The following is a 9,413-nucleotide window of genomic DNA, read 5'->3' as shown; positions in this document are numbered from 1 at the left end:
ATGCCGTGGTGGGGGCATGCTGCAATGTATTCCTGGAATCTCTCTCAAGCTTCTGGGAAGGCTTCATCCGGAAGCTGCTGAAATCCAGAGATTTTGCTCCGGAGGGCATTGGTTATGCCCACCGGGAAGTACTTTGTCAGGAATGCATTACAGCAGGCATCCCAAGTAGTGAAGTCTGCTTTGTTGGTGTAGAACCATGTCTTCGCTTTGCTGAGCAAAGAGAATGGGAACAGCCAAAGACGGACGTTATCCATCGAAGTACCTCTGGGGTTGATAGTACTACTCACTTCCAGGAAATTCTGGAGGTGAGCGTTGGCATCCTCGGATCTCTTTCCACAGAATGGACTCGCTTGAACCATGTTCACCAGTCCCTATTTGAGCTCAAAGCCATCATTGCCTTGGTCGGTGTTCAGTCCAGTAGGGATGTGGCTGCTGGACGGGGCCGAGTACTGACAAAGAGTCTTGGCCATTGGTGGTGCTGAAACAGATGAACGAGGGTTCCAAGTGGGTTTCTTCTGGGGTAGGACGACGCGGCGTCTCACAATTCGCCCAATTCTCTGAGAATTCGGATCGAAGTTGGATGGTAGATCAAAACCGGTCATGCACTGCTCTGCATCGATAAAACAAGAGAGAGAGAGAGGGAGGGAGGGAGGGAGAGCAATGGTAAGCCCGCTAAAACTAGCGGTGATAAAACAGTAAAGTTTATCACTCAATTATACGATAACTTTAGCCAATTGCTTCCCTGGCAACGGCGCCAGAAATGCTTGTTGGTGTCTCTTATACTCAATCTAAATAGGTATTCTGCAAGCGCACATAATCACCGGTGTAGTACTTCACCACGGAGTATTCCGGGGTATCGTGAAAATCCTCAAGGAAGCACTATGGGAAAGTGTATCGTAAATTGTAGTGATAACTTTTACTAGATCTATCAACTGACTAATTTAGCAGGGGTAAACTAGATAACGGATAGGATAAATGGCCAGTCTATGACCGTCTGACACACAGGAGATTCCATACTTTGGAGAGGTAGCAGCTGGGAGGATAACGAGCGAGAAAGAACTCCTGAAACACTTCTAAACTACTGAGCTAGCCTCACTAGAACTAATCTAAACTTCTGCCTTGATGCCGACACCTGGAGCTTACTTCGGCGGCCTAAGAGAAGGACTCAGAAAGGGATGAGAAGGGAGTCTGACGTCCTTCGGCAACTACTGCTATGAAAGCACCCGAACATGGTGAACTACGAGGGACGGACAAGACTGTCACCACTTGCTGCCTACCACTGCGGTACCGTGGGGTGGAACACACTTCCTAGCTAGCACTGAGTCAGACACCACGTCTGCTCTCGGTACAAGGATTTCTCTTGAGGCCTTCAAGAGAAATCCCCCGCAATCTAAGGATAAAGAACTTGCAGAAAGTAAAGCTGATTCAAGTAAATAAAAAATATTACTTATATTAAAATAGTCAAAGAAAAAGATACAAGAGCTTTACCGAGCTCCGATGACGACTCCGGATCCCCGAGACAAGCTCGACTCGACTCTAACTCCAACTACAAACCTACTCTAGAAATGAGAAGAGAGAGTTGCTCCTTATGAGTGTGTGCTTACAAGTGATGGAGAGGGTCCTATTTATAGCACTCCAAGGTCGGTTCCTGGCATGTAATTCAGTTAGCGCCGGTGGTACGCAACTGTGGCGGTTGTGCTTAACTTCTACGCGAAGCCGGGATCTGAGAGGCTGCAAGGTGGGGCCGGCCGGCCTAGGAGAGTGGCCATCTGGCCACCGCCTTTTCCTGGACGTCTCTGATTGCCTCCTGGTGACGATTTGATGGTTGCTTAACTTTGACGCTTGGACACGTAAGCCGGCCGGCCCGGGGGAGGCCAGGCGGCCTACCTCCGGGGCCCGTTGGCCATCCATTTCGCCAACGCTGCAGATCGACGCTCCACAATGCCTCTGAGTTCGGTAACTTCCACATTTGACGATCTGGGCACTGGGTTGTGGGTCCTTTGCTTGATCTTCATGCCTTCCGAGTCCACCAACTGATTCAAAGATATTCGCCTCGCTCCGGAGCATTGTGAGCATGTCACGTTGCCCCTGTAAGAAGATTGTACCCCTGTATGTTGAGGTGTCAGGCCGGCCGGCACGGTTGAGGCCGGGCGGCCGGGATTTTCTCCGTTTCCGACCATCTTTGGACTGTGATCTCCTGCAGTCACAACTCATCCAAGACTTGTGGAACTTATTAGAATTAAATAAAATATGTATTGAACATAGTGCAAGAGCTCAATTTATTGCCGAGAAGTTGACGGTCAGAACGTGAAATAATGGCCGTCAACAGTCGTCAACAAAAAAAAATTCTGCAAAAGCCGCACACTCGTATTCGAATTCCACAGCTACGGTGGTCCCATGAATCTGGGAACATAGTGGTACGAGTGCCTGAACCGAACACCATGAAATGACTGAGGCCTCGTTTAGTTCTCTGTGTAAAGTTTTTGAAATGAAATCTTTTTACATTTGAAGTATTAAATATAGACTAATTACAAAACTAATTACAGAACTCGTCTGTAAACTACGAGACGAATTTATTAAGACAGATTAATCCGTCATTAGCACATGTTTACTATAGCAATTTTTTATCTAATTAAAAACTAATTAGACTCAAAAAAATTCACCTCGCAATCTCTACTCCTAAAAATTGTGTAAGAGTGACGCCGGTTTGGTGCGACCCATCGTCCGTCGTTTTTGGTTCAGCCACCGTTCACTATCGCACGTCCGATCAGTTGTTCGGACGATCAAATTCATCTGCGCCGTTCACTATCGCACCTCCCATCGCGCGCGTGATCATCGCAGCCCCACCCGTCCATCGGCGCGACTCTCGCCTCTCGTCCCGCCTCCCATCCCGCTCCGCAGCACCCTTCCCATCCCGCTCCGCAACGCCGCCGCCGCGCCGGTCCGCGCCGTCCCGCTCCGCGTCGCGCTCCGGCTCACCCATGCCGTCGCCACCGCCGGATCACCCACGCCGCCGCACCGGCCCGGTCCGCATCGCCGCCGGCGGCCCAGTCCGCCCTGCCGCCCTCTCCGATCTGCTCCACCAGTTCAAGCAAAGGCCACATGACCGGCGGCGATTTCCTCCACTATCACCTCCCAGTCTGCCCCTTGCCTCCTGCCGATTTGCTCAACCTCCCCCATCTACTGAAGGTCGTTGGCCGCCGGTGTCGCGTCTCCCGTCCTCTGCAACCAAGGTGTGCTCTTCCTCCGTCTCTCTCCCCACTCGCAAGCCCGGCACCTCCGTGCTTCCCGGCACACGCGCCGCCTCCCACGCCAGCTCGCCGTCCGCCTGCCCCGCCTTTCGCCGTCCGCGCTCATCTTTGAATGGAGGATGCGGATGAGATCTCGGATGCGGACAGGGAAGCGGTGGCCTCATCCCTGGGCGCTGCGAACAGGGCAGCGATGGCCTCATCTCTGGGCGGAGGTCCAATCCCTCGATCGAAGTAGCTGGTTTTCTCCAATCTGCGCCTATCCCACCTCCGCGCCCTCTCAATCATGGCCGCTTGCCCTGCCCAGTCTGTGCCCATCTTACTCTCTCTCGGATCCATGACATGATGTTCGACTTTAAATCGTGTGCGAGTGTACTCTGCCTGCACTTGGAGATCGGTCGATAGCAAGTCTGGAAAGTGGATGCCAATTGTTTGAATATGCTTATCATGGTTAGTTGCATCCAATTTGCTATTCTATTTTTACTCTCAGGGACTGCAGCGTTGCATACCTGAATAAGTTAATTGGCTAATTGATTTACGTGGTATGCCTGCTTCAGCTGTGCCTGCAACTTTCCTGCCTAATAGCAACAGGAACATCTAATTCAGTTTTGATTTTGGCCAGTCTGCTCTCTTATGGACTTAATGAATGTTTTCCCTTTTTTCTACTAATTCCATGCAGGTTATGCGATTGATCCAGTAGCATCTTGAGGGTGTTAGTGAAAGAGTGAATCTGATGCTACTATGAAAAAGCTTGAAGAAACATTCTTACTTGGGAAATCCAAAATGTTATAACCGAATCTAGCCAAGTGATCTATTAAAGCTGATCAAACCATCTGCAGTTGAAATATAAAATTTCACATTTACACAATTATGGGGAGTTTGGATTATTCGCTTTGAATTTTAGAATCATTGTTTTGCTGGTGTGAGCTGACGTGCCTATGTTTGGTGCTCATCCAAATACACAGGGGCATAGTGAAAGCTTTTTATTTCTGGCAATCTCTAGTATCAATTGTGTCGGTGTACCCAGACCGGGATACCCACTCCTACTGCAGCAATGCAGGACTCGCGTAGTCATCCGTAACTACACCCTAAGGGGCGGAGCAGCCGGGCCCCACGGGTCAGGCTCTTACCTCACCGGGCCAACAGCCCCGGACCCGCTCCCCGCTCTGGGACGGGTCCGGTGACGCCACGTGTCCCTGAGGAGGGGAAGCTCCGCACCAACAGCCGAGGGCTCGGACCCCCCATAGGGGTCCGGGACCTCCCCGCGTCCGTCCGGACCTCCCATGCGCGTAGAACCAATATACCGCTGGAGCGGGGTCCGGGGGCGCCACGTGTCCCGCAGGCGCGGGCGCGAGTCTTCCGGTGGAAGACTCGCCCACCCACCGCATTCAATGCAGGTGGTTGAGGTCTGCTCTGCCGCCGCGGCACGCGGGGCAGCCTTTGTCAGGTCTCACTGTAGACCGCATATTACCGAGATACACAGTGCAGCCGCATGCGCCGCATCCACGCAGAGCCCGTCTGCCGCATTAAATAGATACGAAGGCACGGCACCTTTTCATCATACCGCCTACGCCGCAAGCTACACGGCCCGTTCAGCTACGCGGCAGGCAACGCCGCAAGCTACGCCCTAGCGCCGTTTCGACAAGACAGGGCATGGCTATGCCGGACGGAAGATTTCCACGGGCAAAGCAAGGAAATCCAGGAATGAGATCTCCGTCGCCTGCAACGCCATAATGTCTGTACAAGTATGTTATTTTATACTACATCGTTGGGCCCACCTGTCGGGGACTCAACGACCATGTGCGCGCCTCCCTTGAGATATAAAAGGGAGGCGCTCGCTGCACACTCGGGGGGCTCTGGGATCTCTCTAGACTGAGCTGAGGCGAGAGGAAGGCAGACACAACACAAGCTCGGATTCACTCCGAACAATCCCGTTCTCAACCTCTTGAGAGCACAAGCAATACAACACACAGTGGACGTAGGGTATTACGCTCCGGCGGCCCGAACCACTCTAAACCTGCTGTGTTCATCGTGTTCTTCCATTGAGATTGGACTAATCCTAGCTAACCCCCGAGTACTCACCCTCTGGGTTTAGGCGGGTGCACTACGCCACCGGGCTGTGGGTTTGCACACCACGACATTTGGCGCGCCAGGTAGGGGAGCTTTAGCTAGTTTTAGTTCATCTCTTACTCATCTCCATGGTTCGGGTGGTTGAGCACTCCCACCACGACGACGACGTGGAGATGACGGAGGGTGTGGCGTCATCCGCGTCACGCGTCTCTCGCCTTCCTGTGCCAGGGGCAACCGTGCCCGTGGAGCAGCCACCGTCGGCAGCGGCACGCGCTACACGTCGGCGAGAGTCAGGGCGCCCGTCAAGCAACTCCCTAGCTGCCGCCAGCGCTCCGCCGCTCGCAGCTTGTGAGGGGGCCCTTCCTCTAGCGCCACGACAAATTGGAACACTCCCTTAGGTTGTATTGAATCGTGATCTTTGTGAGTTGTGACAAGTCCACTTATGCAAATAGTTAGATTGTAACAGATCTTTGAACTGCTGGCAGAAAATTGAGGTTACTAGATGCTGTGCCAGGTTATAATAGGTACAGTTTTTTGCCAATAGTCTGTTGTTTTCGATGTGACCTGCATTAGCTAATTTACTTTTATGCTACCATTGTTACATTTCAGACTGCAGTTAAGTATATGTTAGTAAACTGAGCTGTTTTATTGCTTAATCATTACATAATTTTCCAGTTTTTTTCCCATGGCTATTTAGTTGACCTCATTTCTGAAATTGGGTACTTAATAAGGAGGAGTTTGAGTGAGAATTGAGGGCCAACACTACCCAGCAAGCAGTCCTCACCTAGAGGCTCCAATGTTGAAGCTAAGAGGGATATGTGGGGAACCTTCCCGGGGGTGTCAGCAAGTTAACTCTTGCTAACATGTTCAACGAGCAATGGGAGATTTTGGAAGCGAGGTTCATCTATGACAAGGAGAGTTGGATGTCAAAGGGGTTTGGTTTTGTCACATATGCCTCTGATGAAGGATTTGAGGATGCGTCATCGAATCTTGATAGCGCTGTTAGTTCACAATCTCATTTGTCCTAGCCACTTGCCCATACCATTCCTTTTAAGATTTATTTATTATATCACAAAAAAGTCATTCATCTAATCGTATGCAGGTTTTTTTGTGAGGTGTGAAGCTCCTGCTGGTTAGAGTTCTACACATGGCATTTGTTTGGTAAAGTGTTACTGTCTTCAGGAAACAACTGAATGGTTTGCATACTATGCCATGGGCAGAATGTCACATGTTGTGTCGGTGAGTGTACTTTGACGCCTAACTCCAGTGTCCAATTCCTTTCACTTTTCCTTGCAACTGTAAACTTTGCCTAATCGCTGATATGGTCCATTTGGTCCCCCACCTATGATTTTCTAGGACAAAAGGAAGGAACAATATGAAGTTCTTTATCTGAAAGTTTCTTGTTTTGATGTTTTGCAAATCATCTATGAAAAAAAAAACATTGCTAAAATGCCCATTTCTCTACTTATCATGGTTTAATCTGTGTGCAATTTGTTGGTTCCATGTTGAAATGGAGATATGCTTGTATAAGAAATTGGCCACTGAATTTAACTTATTCATATTATACCGTGAAACACTAGAGCTTTTGACAGAATAAGAAATGAGGCAGAAGGACTATAAGAGAGTAGGAGATTGCCACAACCACTGAGCTCAAGAGGTCGTCGACTTATTCTGTTTTACCATGGTCTCCACTGGCCTTGGAAAGCAGAGGACCATTGATGATGGCAGTAGTGACTTTTTGTGATGGTTGGCAATCGATACTTTCAGTCAAGGTTTTTTGGGGGGAGTAAAAAAATTGTAGTTGTTCTGTTTCATGTCATTGTGATGAGAGATTGTAGTAGCTGGCTTCAGTGAGTATGATAATTGGGTCTTCTTACTGGTTCCAAGAAAACTACGCTCTTGTTCTGTTGCGCTTCCGAGATTTATTAAAAGCTGCAAACAATAGGTAAAACCTGATCCATCTTTGACCTTGCTGATGTATGTCACCAATCTTACACTTCAGTGGTTCTGAAGTGAAGCATTTGGTTTTTTTTATGGCTTTCGCAGTTAATTTTTGAATATCATATGATAGTTATTTTTCTTTTAACATGTAATCTGAAATTAACAGGAGACATGCTAGAATGGCATAATCTTCACTTGGTGTTTAGAGAACCTTGTAATCTCATCTTCAGGTATATTTTGTACAGAAAAATTTTGGGTTTACCTTCTTAATTTGATCTAATGGATTATCAGGCTGCCAAGGCATTCCGTCCCTTCTCCACTTAATAGGCCATGGTGAGTCATCTAGCATTGCTCCTTTTAAATGATGAATCATGCTGAAACATCAGGCAGTTGGAGACTAACCTAACACTGAAAATTTTTATTGTTTGAGTTCACCATTTGTCACATTGCTAACACTTTCAGACTGCTAGACCACACTATGTAAGTTTGGAGTAGTCGAGGTTCTTGTGGTATTCTCCAAACTAGCGATGTTGTTTCAGTTTCTTTTTCCATAATTTCTGAATTTGCAAAGTTCTCAAGTGAATTTACTTATTAAGAAACCAGTGCTTCCATATAATATATAATTCAATCTGTGTTTGAATTTTTATAATGTTTGTTCATATAATATAATCTTAACATGTGGACATTTATACGTACATGATAAAATGAAAATTTTATTATCTATATTTTAGACTAGGTTTTCTGATACTCTATTTGGCAATGAAGTCTTCATCTACCTTATTGTAGTGAACAAGGATTACACGACATGCCCGTTTTGATTTATGCCTTTCCGATGCTGCATCGGGAGAACATATATACTTGAAGATTGATGCTTATGGAGCTAATTTGTATGCCTCAGTTGCTATGTTTCAGATTATGAAAATTGATGCTTATGGAGGGAATTTGGGATCACCATTAGCAACGAACTGGCACAGGAATACAGGATGGCCGAGCATCGAGGCAGAAGTTTGTGATCCATGTTTTGGCATTTGCTGGAAATGCATATCGAAAAAATATTCCTTACAGTGTTTAGAAATATCATAGCAGCATCACATGGAAAAATATTTGAAAGCGGGTTATGTGGCATTGGATATCCTGATGTAGTTGAATCTACCAAATTTGAAAATTATAATATATTATGTATATGATTGTGTGTGGATATTAGTAAAGATCAAAATATCATATGTTTTTTGTGCTATATTTATTATTTTGAAATTATTTTTATCGCCCGTAGCAACGCACGGGCATGAACCTAGTTTACCTACAATATATGTGAAAACCGATTTTTCTCTCGGTACTAAAAAGTTCGAATAGCCGGCTCGTACGTCGTCAATTCGTTCGCTCCGCCTGCAATCCGTCTGTCATCCATAATCGTTCGCCGTTCATCACGCGGAGGGCTTGGCTCTCTAAATCTTTGGTCGTTCGTCCTGCAATCATGAATCTGTCTGCCTCATGAATCGATATGATGCGTGCATGTTCCGTCGATCCACCAATGGTAGCCCGCCGATCACGGATAGGGGCACGAACCACGGCAGCGTGACGATGTCGGTCTGAGACTGGAAGAAGCCGAGCGCGAGGCTCCGGAGGAAGAGGTCCGCGAGACGCGGCACATGGCGGCAGATGAAGGTGGCGTCCATGGAGACGAGGCGGCGCCACCGCCGGCACGTGGCTGCGCAGCGGACAAGCCGAGCGCAAGGCTCCGGAGGAAGATTGGGGAAGATGCGCGCGGTGGAGATGAATTGGAGGAAGAAGCACGCGCGCGAGGAGAGGAAGATTGGGGGAAGAAGCGCGCGCTTGCATCGGATCGGAGCCGCCGTCGACGACTCGCAGCAGGTACTGCAGCGCGCTTCGGGAGCCGGCGACTCGCATCGGAGCACACGACCGTGCCGTAGATGAACGAGACGACGGCGACACCCTCTCTCTTCATTTAACACCTGCCATGTCGATAATTTGAGCTGAGCTGGACACAAATAGACGGCAGCTGTCTCTCCTTTGTACATGCCCTGATTTGCTTGCGACCGGCTCCGTTGTGAGTGAAATTCGGAGAGGAGGAAAGCGAAAGGAAACGGAGCGTTGGACTCGGACCCAACACGGGATCGCTTTCGACCGCAGCGA

At 48.5% G+C, this 9,413-nt stretch overlaps 1 long non-coding RNA gene and 1 other non-coding gene across 2 annotated transcripts; both read left to right on the top strand.

Annotated features, from left to right (window-relative positions):
- Positions 1-107, top strand: LOC120668301. Its single transcript, XR_005672394.1, has one exon. It is a non-coding gene; the product is annotated as a small nucleolar RNA R71 (small nucleolar RNA).
- A 2,747-nt stretch (positions 108-2,854) lies between these two features.
- Positions 2,855-8,462, top strand: LOC120665055. Its single transcript, XR_005671095.1, has 2 exons — positions 2,855-6,319; positions 6,421-8,462. It is a non-coding gene; the product is annotated as an uncharacterized LOC120665055 (long non-coding RNA).
- Positions 8,463-9,413: the final 951 nt, after the last annotated feature.

The sequence above is a fragment of the Panicum virgatum genome, chromosome 3N, assembly GCF_016808335.1.
Source record: "Panicum virgatum strain AP13 chromosome 3N, P.virgatum_v5, whole genome shotgun sequence".
NCBI classification, from domain to species: domain Eukaryota; kingdom Viridiplantae; phylum Streptophyta; class Magnoliopsida; order Poales; family Poaceae; genus Panicum; species Panicum virgatum.
The sequence above is the reverse complement of the archived record's forward strand: the minus strand, read 5'-3'. Positions and strand labels throughout refer to the sequence as shown.